This window comes from Catharus ustulatus, chromosome 18 (assembly GCF_009819885.2).
Source record: "Catharus ustulatus isolate bCatUst1 chromosome 18, bCatUst1.pri.v2, whole genome shotgun sequence".
Taxonomy (NCBI): domain Eukaryota; kingdom Metazoa; phylum Chordata; class Aves; order Passeriformes; family Turdidae; genus Catharus; species Catharus ustulatus.
Window position 1 is genome coordinate 7,417,128 of NC_046238.1, and position 13,540 is coordinate 7,430,667.

Below are 13,540 nucleotides of genomic sequence, written 5' to 3' on the forward strand. Positions count from 1 at the left end.
AGGTCAGCAGGCCCTAACAGTTGGCAGCCATCTCCAGTTCCAGAGCTGTGTGATGAAAGGCCATATCATGGCAGGCTCCAGTGTATCTTTTTATCTGTCCTGCCTGGTACAGCATGTTCCAGGTGGAGACTGGCAGGTGCTGGTGCTAAACCCTGCCCTACTGCTGTTCCCTGGTGACAGCAGCAGTATCCTGTGTTCAGACCCCAGCTCCCTCTGACTGCCATGGAAACTGTTGCTCCCATCACAATTCTTTAAAACAATGCAACTTTCTCACCCAGGCATGTTATTCTGAGAAACTCCTTTGCAAACAGATGTGCTCTTGAAGTGCTTCCTGTAGTCTTCAAGAAGCTAAATCAAGTCTATATTTTGCAATTTCACTTTCCACTGCAGAAGCCTGATTCTGTACCTTCATTTTTGGTACTGTACATCATTATTCCTTAACACCACTCAGCAGAGAAGTAGGTAAATGATAAACTTGGTTATAAGTTTTGTTCAGTAGCAATTTTCCTTAACAGTTTTAAAGTGTGATTTAAATTTTTTTTTTATCAGTCCCTTGACAGGTTATTGGGGTACATGGACAGGAGACTTCTGCTTTATCCCCTGCAGCCCTGACAATTTGGGGTGTCGCCTGGCTCAGCTCCTAGATGTGAGAGGAAGGAATAACTTGCACTTCTCCCCAGTGATTTCCTGATGCTACTGGTGGATTACAGATGTGATTCACTCCAAAAGGTACTGCTGAGTGCCCCCAGGTATCTGATCTGCCAAGCAAAGCTGGTAGCATCAGGTCCATGAGAATTCCCTCTCCTGAGGAGAGGCCAGTGTCAGCTCTGGGACCTGACACTGAACAGTGCAGAGTTTTGTTAGAAGCCAACTGAAAACGTGGTGCTGTTATTATCTGACACCAGCTGAAACAAAAGCCAAACGTTGATGAATGTCTGATTCTAAAAGTAAACAGTTTGATTTTTTTTTTCTTTGCAAGTCAGGGGCCCTCTAGGGTTTTATCTGATTTTGGCAATCTCCTGCACATTTTGGGGCCTGGAGCATGGTTTTAATTGTTACATCATAAAAGTTGCCAAATAATGTTGGATGCTCCTTAAAAACTCTCTCAATTTTATGGAACTTCTCAACGGCTTGACTAATACAATAATTACTGGAACTCGGCTATGTTGCCTAGTGGCAAATGGAATTTTTTCATAATGATCCTGTCTGTCGTTAATAGCAGGATTTGTTCTTTCTCTCAGCAGGAGAGAGGCCAGAAAGCCATGGTATCTGTCTTTTTTAATGACAGCCAACAGCAAACGGATAAAATAATCAATTATATCCACAGATAGGTAGATAAAGTATAATTTATCATGTCAAAAACAAAAATGTTTTTAATTGGGCTGTTAATCATTTTGTAATTTTAACTAAAGAGATGGGGACTCTGCTTTGTGCTCAGACATCACTAATATTTCATACAACATTTGCTGATCTTATTATAGCTTTAATAATAGTGTTTACCACTAAGTGCCAAAATATAAAATGTGATTTCTACTCTCATTAGCTGGAGCCTTTGCAGTTAAAAAGATGCCCTTCCCTTTTATTTTTCTTCCTCTAGAAAGATCCAGGAGATAAAAAAGAGGGGGGGACAGTGTACTAATCAGCTGTAACAGTTTCTAAAAATATGCTCATCTTTTTGTTTGAATAGAAGTACCCATACTTCAACCAATGAATATGTTACAGAAACGTGGTTTGTTGGTTTTTTTTTTTTTATTTTCCAGCAAAGCACATAAAGAGATTAGTATAACACAACAAAAATTGGAAGCTTGGAGTTTTGATTTCTAGCCACACCTGTGTTGTCTTGTGGGAAGCTGGGCAGATAATTTAATCCCTCCTAACTTGTTCTCTGTGTCTGTAAGGTAGGTATTAGATAGCTGCATCATCAGTCTGCTGTAGAGTATGTTGGTGTTGTAAGATACATGAAAATTTGTAATAAAGATGGCAAACATCTGGCTGGCTGGCTGCTCCTGACAGCAGCCTCTCTGATAGCTACCTCTTTGAGGAAGGAAATGAGTTTATGGCTGGACCTAAATCTTCCTCATATTATAACTGAAAATGTCATCATAATGCTGCCTGATTTCAGGATCAGTGAGGAATCATCTAGCAGAAAAATCTCTCAGCACTGGGTACTTTGGCTGTCTACTCTTTTGTTATTTTTCTTGTATGGCATGAGCAGATGCCCTGTGTGGGACCAGATCTCTATTTTACCCATAAATTTTACATTTAAAAAAATGTTAGCCATGCTAAGAAAAGAAATGTGACTCTTGACCACCCCTTTGCCTCAAATACACTTAAATGACTTTCCTGCTTCAGAAGTATTTCACAGAAGGAAATTAATCTCCATTCCTCTAAACTTGGTTTCTTTCTGAACAGCTGTACTTTCCTTAAATCAAGATCCAGCCTCTAGAGTACCTGCTTGGGAGCAGAACATGCACTTAAGGTAGTTTAGCAAAAGCAGATTTCACTTTCAGAGTTATGGTGGATGTTTTTGGCTATGAGTTTAATTTTACATTCATAGCATCTCCCAGCAATGCGTGTAACACAGAGGGGGGCAGAACTGCTCTTCCTGTAACTGGATCTATCTTGGGTGTGGGGCAAATTTAGTGGATTGAGTGGGTTTTTTACAGGCCTATTTGCAGCATCGAGGCTGTATTTATACTGAGAAGCAAGGAGGAGAAGCTCTGGGGCTGGCTTGCCCAAGCATAAATAAATTGGAGGTGCGTGAACATTCAAAAAGTTCCCAGAGAGTCACATTGCACAACTTAATGGGCCTGGTGCCTTCACCTGTGCCAATTTTATGTGACTCTTAACTCTGGTCTTAAATAAAAATGAGACTTGCTGTAATGACATCAACAGCCTTCAGTGAAGAAAATGTGCTGCTACTTTGATACAGATCCCCTTTTAAGGAGGACACCGTAGACAGCCAAAGCTCTTTTTCCATCTGGTAGGTGAATGTTACGATTCCCTGCTCAGAACTTGGCCTCAACAACAATCCTCTGCTTTCAGAATTACATGAGATGATTTTATTAAGAATATGTGTATCTGCTGCTTCTGCTTTTGCCACCTTGATTTTGCTGTCCTACTCTATTACATGAAAGGATGGAAAAGGGGGATGTGAGTTGGCTGGGATAGGGAGACAATAGCATGAGCAGGGGTTTAAATGAACCAGCTGTTATGTATGAAGTATCTGCTTTCTAATTGCTTCTGTTGGAATTCAGGGGGAAAAGGCACTGGCTTCAGTTAATTAATAAGGCAGGACTCACATAAACTCCAGCTGTGAGCACAGGACTGGTCTTTAAAGGATAAGCCCAGGAGGTGGGGCAGAGGGTTTGATTTCCTTGCACTTAATCCCATCACATGCTGCTAGTTCTGTGTGTGTCCACTTAAGCCTTTTGGTTGGTCTGTCTGGACCAGACATGAGGGATCTGTTGCTGTCCACGTGCCTCACCCCAAGAAAAATGATCTCTCCTCAGAAATCAAAGGTGTGAGGCTATGTTTCATGCTAGGGTGAAACTGCTGTGTTTTCACTCCAGCTTGGAATCCCTGAAAAGTGGGGATGTTTGGATCAAAGGTTTTTTCAGACTTAACAGAAGCTTGGGCTTTTGCAGCTGGACACAGATACAGGTTTGCCATTTGGTTCTCTTTTCTGTCTAGTTCCAGAGGGTTGGGATTTGGCATCCTGTCAGCATCTCTCTCATCTGAGACCTGCCTCAGGAGTTTTGCTAGAAGGGTAGCACTGATGGAGAGGTTGTGCAGCTGATGCCTCCAGACCATGTCCAAAGGCCATTTTACAGTGATCTCTTTGAGGAGAACAATACCCAGTTCATTTCCTTTGTCTTTTTTTTCCTTTTTTTCCTTTTTTTTCTTTTTTTTGGAGAGGGACTCAAAAGATCAGGACTTTTTTCTGAGTTATGGACAGTGCCCCTAAAACCCACATGAAAGTGCAAATGCCACAGTGTTTCCTTATTTGATCCTGCTCCAAGTCTTGATGCCATAGGACGTCCCCCACCACCAGTGCAAGTTCGTTCTAGTCAGAGAACAGCTGGGGATCTGTGCTGAGACAAAAGTCATCTCCCACTTCCCATGGGATGGCATTTCTGGATTTCAAAGCTTGTTGTTTAAGTGTGTTATGGTAGGAAACAGTGGAATGAGAAAAAAAGGTGGGGGGATGTTCCTATGTGGTTAATAGCCTGCTTTTCCTCACTGACTGTGGAGGGAAATGAGCTTCCTGCTTAAGGTGAGATGTCATTTTCTGGATGGAAACCTTTGTGTCCCGACTGCCCTGCTCCTTTCGGTGCCACTGCTCAGGGGAGGTCTCTACCAGTGTGACCGCTCTCCCTCCCAGGCCCTCTCCTTTCCTGGCACCTTGCTCCAGCCTTGTATCAGCCCTGGCGCTGCTCAGATGCGTGCTGGGGCCAGCACAAGGGAGGGGACACCACCATGTGGCTGCAAATGGGCTGGGAAAGGAGAAGTGCTCATTTTGGCACAGAGCCCCAGCTGTTCTCACCGTACCCTTCCTCACACAGCCTCAAGGCTCCAGCATGCAGGAGGGCTTTGGCGTTTCACTGCTGCAGATTTCAGTGACAGCTCAGCCTGGTGTGGGACCAAACTCACAGATCCATCTATAGCCCCAGTCCCCTGGGCTGGCCGTGCTGAGCTACGCTTTCCACCCAAAGAGAGACAATTCTCGGGTGTTACAGCACGTTTCCAAGCAAGCGAGGTGGGGCCTCGCTTTGCAAAGATCTATAAACAGCAGCTCTTTGTCTCCTCCGTTTCTTTTCACCCTGAACGTGTTGCTGTTTCCACAGGTTGGTTTCAAAGTGCTGATTCACAGCCACCAGCCGTATTGTTTTATCTGAGGAGATTAGGGCTGAGAATGTTGTGGTTTTGTAGTGAAAAGACTCCATTGGAAATAGCAGCATATTTGACATGAGACTGTTATTTATGCTCAAATAACCATCTTGTTTAAAGATGAAGAGTCTTTTATTTTTTTCCTTTTCAAGTTTAGATCAATCATGTATGAAGACAAACTCCCACTCAGCCTCCCCTGGCCCCTATACTTTCATTTCATTCTTCTTCTACTCATTATTTTATGATTTTGTCCTTGACTGAAACATTTCTCTCTTGCTCTTCCTTACATGCACCATTAAAGAAGGAAAGAACATTTAAAGCTCAAGACTTGTGTAGCTCTTAAGCCATAAATAATGTTTTCTACAGATTCTAAGATTATTAAATCCTTCTAGTTAGCCTCCCTCTTATTTTACAGCTCATCTGATTAGAGGGGACATACTCTTGTTAAACTTGATTTAACTATTTCTGTTTTGCTTTTGCAAGCAGACATGAGAAAACAGGACCTGGCTGTATGCACTGCTGATCATAACACTTGCATAGGAATACAAAAAAAAACTAGCAGAAAGAGAACTTGTTGGTATGGCAAAAACCTCCAGAGAAGCCCTGCAATTCTTGAGATGTAGTTAACTTTCTAAATACAGGCAAGTCTGCAAGTGAAACGAAAATCTATCTGAGGAGATAAATGCAGTCAAATTACCCTTTTCTGTAAAGGGCTGATAGACACAAAATCAATGAAGGGAATACTTTAGTGTGAGAAGATGGTAGGCTCAGGCATTGACTGATTTTGGGCAGCTGGAGGAACTGAACCACTGGGCACTGTGCTTTGCCTCCCATCTCTGGCTTCTGTTGATGCCAGGCTCGGGCTTTGCTGAGCCAGTCATCAGCTTTTCCCTATAAATGCACCCAAACCACTGCTGCAGTTTGCAGAGATCCTGATACTGCAGCAATGAGCTGCACTTCTGCTTGATGAAATCTGCTCAGTACCTCAGGGAACAGCCTGGGAATCAGTCCTTGCCCATGTTACAAATCACAGAACCGAGAAGAAATAGCCCTACCAGAGACAAAGTGACTGAAAAGTGCTGAAAAGCCTCACAGTAGACAGCCTAAACAACAAAATTAGTTCCTCCAGTTAGTCCGTGGTCATCAGAGAGGCAAATGCCTCTGCCTCCTGGACTAGACAGGCCAGTGTTTTAATGGTAGGCATAAATCTATTGCATTTTTCTCCTTGTGACCTAGCATATTCTGTCAGACCAATGCATGCTCCAGAGGAGTAGAATTTATGTGTACAATAAAACAACAGAGTTTCAGTGATATCAGCTGTTTGACGAACTTTAATATACATTTGCTATAAAACAGGCAGAAATTGCCAGAATGTAATACCCAAATAAAATCCATGATCCATTTGCATGACAGATCTTCAATTTACTCACATTCATGTGAAAGAGACACATAAAAATGATATCCATGCTTAAAATCACTTAAAAGCAGCCTGAAAGACCCCACAGTTGCAAGTGATACCTCAGTACTTAGCTAATACTCATGTTTCGATGGCTTTGCCTTCATGATTCTTCCAGTGGTTCCTTTATGTTTTCTGGTATTTTGCCAAACACCTGTGAATCAGTGCACAACAAATATTCCTGCCATTTAATTTAGCCTTGCACAGAAAGGCTGTATTAGGCCTGATGCAGACCTAATCCCAAACCTCTAAAGAGGTTTAAGGCACTCTGGTTTCACCTAATCCCGAAACCTAAACCAGAATCATTGAAAACCTCCATAACACCACAGGAATGGGCAAATAGTGAGTTTCCACTATGAAATTATTAAAAGGACACAGTGTATCTTTTGGATTTGAGACCTAAAGCTTTGCCTAAGGAGCTTGGACTGTCCACAATAAAAGTGTTTATTTTGAAGTTAGGAGGTTGAAAGGTTTATTTGGCTAGAGGGCTGATTTCACCCCTCCCACCCAAAAAACAAAGAGGGGTGATCACCCAGAAGAATGGAAAATAGGAAAAGGGATGAACAAGTAACAAGGGAGGGGCAGCCCAGCAAAGCAAAGATGAAACCCAGGTTTCTCTTTAAGCTCAGTCATGTCCTCTTGTGAGAAAGAACAAGAGTACAGCCCCTTGAGCACAACTGGGCTCTTGGAACCTGAAGTTCCTCGCAGCAAACATGTAAGGAAAGAGTTATTTATGACATAATAAACACATTGCTGCTGTTCAAAATAGAGGATTTGCTCTTTTGAGATCTCTGATAGGAGATAACATGTAAAAACGTGCTGTAATAAAACTTTCAATTACAAACTGCATCCAACTGTAATAAACTTGATCTTGCATTAATTCATGTTAAATTAATTGGATTCTGTCATTCCTGAATTCTGGTAACCATCTAATCTTGCCATACAACTCATTATCTTTGCGTTGTGAAAGGGGTATTTCATTTTCAAGCGACTGTAGGGAATATTAACTGTACCATATTCTATATTCTAATAAGCATTTAGCCCCTAACAAATTAAAGACCTGAAGTATACTGCACATGTGGTTCCATTATACATAGCAATTTATAGCAATGATCTGCTGCTCTAAATCTCTTAATTCAAATCATTTCAGCAAAACATAGAGGGAAATATGGGGCTGTACTTGTGCATTATACAATACAGAATGTATTTATCTGTTCTCATGACATTCCTACTAATGAGAGGCAAAACCTCCTCAGTGCAGTGTGTTCTCATAACCACCAAATGCCATTTAAAGCCTTTTAGAGCAAGGATTTAGAAATCAGTGTTCTTACTGATGAGAAATTTGATATGAGTAGAAAAGCAAGCTTCCCAAACTCACAAAAAATCTCCATGCCTTTATTTGCATCAATAGAAGTGGAACAGAACAGCACTCATTTAACAGCACTAGATTTAATTCAGCTTTGAAAGACTCTGGCTCCATAGGCAAAAATGGTAGGAAAACTGAAAAGCATGTTTTATGAGGTGTCAAGCTTTCTAGCTGCAATTAAAGCAGGACAGCTTCCTGAAAAACTACATGACACAGCTTTTAACTCCTAGACAGGTGACACAAGCAAACGATGGTTTATTAGCCTTCCTTGGGCAAGTCTTGGGGTGGCTGCAGAGTACCAGGGGCCTGTGAAAGGGGGAAGAGTACATCTCTCTGCAGTGCTGTCACTGTTCACATCTGCACTGTGCATCCCACCATCCTGCTGAGGGTGGATGGGTACAGTAGCAGGGTACAATCCCAGTTGTGACACCTAACCAGAAACTTCCATTGGGAACCATTTCAGGAGGCAACTTTTTTTCCTCTAAGGAAGCTCTCCTGCAGGACCTGGGAACTTTGTATGGCTGTGTTGCACTGAAGAATTGGGTCTTTATCCCACAACAAATCCAAGTTCACAGTGGCTCCTGGAGAAGACAAATGACTTCAGGAGTGCGATAACCCCATGCACGGCAGAGCACCTGATAAATGGATGCTGTGCAAGCAGAGGGCCCAAACCACGGCCAACGCGCACCCCACTGATCCGCCTTCCCAAGCAGCTCCGGGGAATCGCCAGAGTCTCACACGGGCTGGTGGCAGTGACAGCCCGGCACCAGCGCCCCGGCCCAGCCCTTCTCTGGTTCAGAGCTCGTGTCTGGCTCCACGGAGCAGTGACACGCTCGGGCTCCCGGTGAAGGCCGGGTCCTCCCGGTTGCGGAGCGTGAGGAAGCGGGCAGGCTCCAAGTCCCTCGCAGGACTCTCGGAGCGGGGCTGCTCCGCCGGTGCTGGCGGTTGCCATGAGCAGAAGCCCCTGCCGGAACCTCCCGAACCCGCACCGCGCTCGGTCCCAGCCCGCCGGGGCCAAAAGCCGCCGGCACCGACAGCGCGTGCGCGCCTCCCGCCGGCCCCGTGACGTCACGCGCGGGGCTCGGCGTTCTTCCGTGTCTGCCTGGTTCCCGCGGGGATCGCCGAATAATCGCTATCACGCACCCGCCCCGCCGGGCGGAAGGCTGCTCGGTGAGCACGGGGAGGGAGGACGGGGGGAAGCCGCGCTCGGCCTGGGGAGCGGTGGCGGGGCCGGGATGGGAGGGCTCCGTTGTCACCGGTGCGGCGCCGCCTCACGGGCCGGAGCAAGCGGTGGCGCTGTGCGCACGCGCGGGGCGTCGCCACGGCAACGGCGCGGTGGAGGCTCGGCTGCCGCGTGCGGGGCGCGCGATGGGGTCAACGTCACCCACCGTCCGCGGCGCGCGGCCCCTCACAGACCCTCATAGAGCCGCGCGGCCCCTCACAGACCCTGAGAGACCCGCACGGCCCCTCACAGACCCTGAGAGACCCGCACGGCCCCTCACAGACCCTGAGAGACCCGCACGGCCCCTCACAGCCCTTCACAGCCGCGCACGGCCCCTCACAGACCCGCACGGCCCTTCACAGCCCCTCATAGAGCCGCACGGCCCCTCACAGCCCTTCCCTGACCCTCACGGCCCCTCACAGACCCTCAGAGACCCGCACGGCCCGTCACGGCCCCCACAGACTCTGATAAAGCCGCACGGCCCCTCAGAGCCCCTCACGGCCCCAGAGCCCCTAATGGCCCCAAAGCCCCTCAGAGCCCCGCGCGGTCTCTTAGAGCTCTGCACGGACCCTCAGAGTCCCACACGGCCCTGCAGAGTGCCACACAGCCCCATTCCAGTGGGGGTACCCGGCACGGTGAGGGAGATGTCGCATCTGTGGCTGATGTGAGGCATCTGCTCGAAAAGAGTGATGTTTTGATTAGGGTCTGCATCTCCTTGATGCTCTGCAGCAATTTGCCTGGACTGTCCGTGCAGGAGCTCCTCTGGCAGCAGTGATACCGTGTGTGTGCCTTGAGTTCAGAATACACGCCATCAGACATCAATATCAGCATCAAACCTAGTGGTAATAGAGCTCATAGTTCTAATGTGCTGAATTTTATAACGCTGCATAATAATACCATACTTTTATGACCAATAGAAATAGGTATTTTTGAGGTATTTAAGGACATAGGCACTGAGGTAAGGTAGGAGCTGCATTGGCTGGATACTGAATACCGTTCTGTCCCAGGAAGGCACAGCCTCGGGTGGTCTCTTCTCCCCACCATTTGCAAAAGAGAAGTCTCAGTCCTCAGGAGCACGTCCAAGTGCTTTAATACCTCTCAGATGGAAGCATTTACAAAAGAAAATATATTCTCGTCAAATACAGTATGGTAATATGAAAAGTAATGTTGTACTTATCAACTGCTCAGAGCTCTAGCACGGGCCCGCTCTGGGCTCGCTCGCAGTCGCCCTCTGGCGGCAGCGCTCGGCACCCCGGCATCGCGGCCGCCTTGTGCCCGCCGCGCTCGGGGACATCTGCGCACTGACCTCCGACATTGGCGTTCTTCTGCTGTGCTTTTCTCCTCACTAGTGCTGGTTGTTTGAAATAAGGAAACTGCCTTGTACAACTCCTTTAAATGTCAGTTTAGAGCAGGAAATAATTCCGGTTCCAGATTCAGCAGCTTCATTTTGAAATGAAAAAGGTAAAAAGCAAGCATGGTGTATGCTCTGGAAAAACAGACCACAAGAGATGGAAATACTTTTTCCTCGGGGAATTGTTTTGAGGAGCATTTTGCTACACTTTATAGCACTGTCTGTTTATGACCTGTCATCCTTCCGAAGCTCCTTCCAGTAACTCCCAATTTTAGCAGCATTTCTGTGAAGCTTTTAGAGAGGGTTTCAGGACTGGGAAATGTCATAAAAAATGTGTCCTGTCTGCCTAAGTTACAGAAAGTGTAAAGAATTTTTTTAAATTTTATTTGTAACTAAATTACTAGCTTTTTTAAAAGCTAGTGGAGCAACTTGTTTTTTTTAATGATTCCTATTAACGTTTTTATTGATTTACAGGTAAACTAGTCTTCTCTTGTTTTAAAAATGCCCTGTGATCAGCAAGTTCTAACTCTGTTTATTCTGGCTTGGATGTGTGATTATCAGTTATAAAGATTCTGCAGATGGAAATTATGTTGGTGCATGCACTGGAATAGATGCCTGTTTCTAATATCAGATAGATTGTCTGATTTTGGTTAATTGGTGTAGAGATTTATTTTTAAGCACTGGAATTACAATGTTGAAATTGGAAGGTATTTAGGGAGCAGATCTGTTGACTAAGTACATTTACATCTTTTCTGAGCATTTTAGAATACTGTGAGTTTCTTTTTGCAAAGAACTGTTGAATTACTGACCTGTATATGCTCTTACATTCTAAAGAGACACATTTTTTGGCTCTCTACCACGAAGTACATCAGGCTGTATTATGCTTTGTGTTTGTATAGGTCTCGTTTTTAATTTGAGTACTATTTCTCTGCAAGCTCAGCCATAGTGTAACAATGTACTGTTTCACTGGATTAGTAGTAACTGTAAACCAGTCATTGCTAATTAGCTCATATGGGAAATTTAACCCTGAAATTCTGATTTTTCAAAATTATATTCTATGAAGCACTGTCTTAATTGGGGGAAAATAGCTACTGTGGCTGCTTTTCTGTAATAAGTTCTCTGGTTGCAGCTGGATTATCGATGCATGCTAGTGCTATTTCTGGCTTTGTGAAGACAAACTTGACTAAAAAAAATGGTTAAACTTTGCTTTTTGAACACCCTTTTTGAGTTGCAATGGTGATGCTTTTGTTTTGTACAAACTTGGAATCTCAACACAGTATTACATGTTTGTTGTGTTTGTATGTCTTTGGAAAGGAAAAAGGTGAGTCTAGTGGTAGTAGTGGTGTTTTCCTCCCCAGAATATATGTGTGGATGCATTTATGCTCTCTTTGTAAGAATGCAGTTTGCCTGCATTAGAATATACATGGTAGTCCAAATGAGGGATTTCAAATTAGTTATAGGTTGAAACCTCTTCAGCTACTGGGTTTTAGTTTCCAAATTACTGGTCTCTTGTGGAGCAGTGTAAGTGATCATGAAACAATGAGAATGAAACAAATCTTCAAAAAAAACCTGCACAATTTTTTGCCCAAGCAATCCAGCTTCCTTTTGAGCTCTGTTCTGGCACAGTTGTATCATTAAAAGTGCATTTTTTTTTCTTTTCAGAAGCAATAAAATAATTTCACAACTGTAATGGATGCACTTCCTATGGTACGTTTTAATTATATGTAGCTAATGATGGCATAGTTCGTCATTTCAAAAATCGTCTCACTGGCATTTATGACTTGGTGTAAATGCTCATATATCATGGGATTATTTGAAAGAATTGAAACTTTGAGAGATGTCAGGTTTGCTGTGTTGAGGAAAGTGATTCATTAAACAAGAGGTGCTGGTTAGCAATGGGAGACTGTGGAACACAGGTTGCAAAAAAAAGCCAACAGATTTACTTTAAAAAGCCCTGCTAGTGGGTGTCATTTTAAAAGAGGATATCTTAACCTTGAAAGTTTCCAGACCACCAAACTGGAGAATCTAGGCTATATAATGATTCAAAAGCATTTAAAATAGAAATCAGCCTCTTCTGCATCTCAAAAGCGAAAGTTCCAGAGGAAATCACTTTTTCTGTAAATGGATTTACCAGCACAGGTCTTTAGAACTGTAACATCATACTGTGAGCAAATTAAGAGTTTTAGAAGAAAAAAAAAATCTTTTAGTCAGCAAATCTTCTTTCTCATTATTTATTTTGAAAGGTCATAAGGTGACCACTACAGTAAAAAAATAGTTGTTTGTACAGGATAACCTTCCCAGATGAGATACAACCTGTCCTAAACCTCTGGGTCTGCAGCCTGAGTTTCCCAGAGCCGCTGGGTGACAGTTGAGTGTAAGGTAAAGCTGAACAAGAACTATATGGAAAAGAAACATAGAATCATGTTTAGCTTTTCTTTTTGTTTTAGTTATTCCATAGTTTTTCAGTAGATGCTAAATTTCTTTGATTTAGGGGAGGGAAGGATTTTGCTTTAAAACACCAGATACGAATCTTAGGACAGACTTTTCACACTCAGACAGCTGGAGCAGCTGTAGATTCCCCACTGAAATGAAAATGCAACAATTCAAGATTTAGAAAGGCAAAAAGTGTGACCAGAGCATTAAATAGAAGGGCCATATGATACCAAAATTAAGCTCTGTGTTTATTATAAAGAAAATCCTTGTTTTAGAAGGGAAAAAAATGAACTTGTTCCACCACTTTCTTTTTTCCTCAGGAGAAAACACAGAATATATCCTAGGTAATAAATCTGTTTTATGGCTCACATGAGAAAGGGTGGAGAAACTCCCATTATTTTCTTCCCAGAAATTGAAATACACATGAGCTAACATGGGAGACACTGGGATTTTCATCCAACAAATGCACAGCTGGCTTCTGCTTTTATTATTTTTCTAAGCCTAATAATTTTTCATTTGATTAGCTGGTGGCTGACAAAACTATCACTTGCACAGTGTTTTGTATATTTAGTAGAGTAGGTGTGATGCGAAAGATACTGTAATGCATGCCCAGAAGCATAGCACAACTTGTTCAGTTGATGAGAAATTTCTACTTGCCCCTTCTTAAAATGCAAGTTTCTATCATCAACATTTGAGTTTGAATATCAAGAGAGGAGCTTCTTGATCTCTAGAAACAGGAGAATTGTGTAAGATTTGAGGATTTCTTTTTCTTAATTCACGTTATAGAATTGTATGATACTATGCACATAGAAATAAATTAGT

At 43.6% G+C, this 13,540-nt stretch overlaps 1 protein-coding gene across 1 annotated transcript in view; it reads left to right on the top strand.

Annotated features, from left to right (window-relative positions):
* Positions 1 to 8,805: 8,805 nt before the first annotated feature.
* GNB1L (G protein subunit beta 1 like) overlaps positions 8,806 to 13,540 on the top strand; it is a 42,685-nt gene continuing 37,950 nt past the window's right edge. Inside the window, 1 exon segment of the mRNA XM_042779839.1 lies at positions 8,806 to 8,882. The gene's annotated coding sequence lies outside the window, so the exon portion shown is untranslated.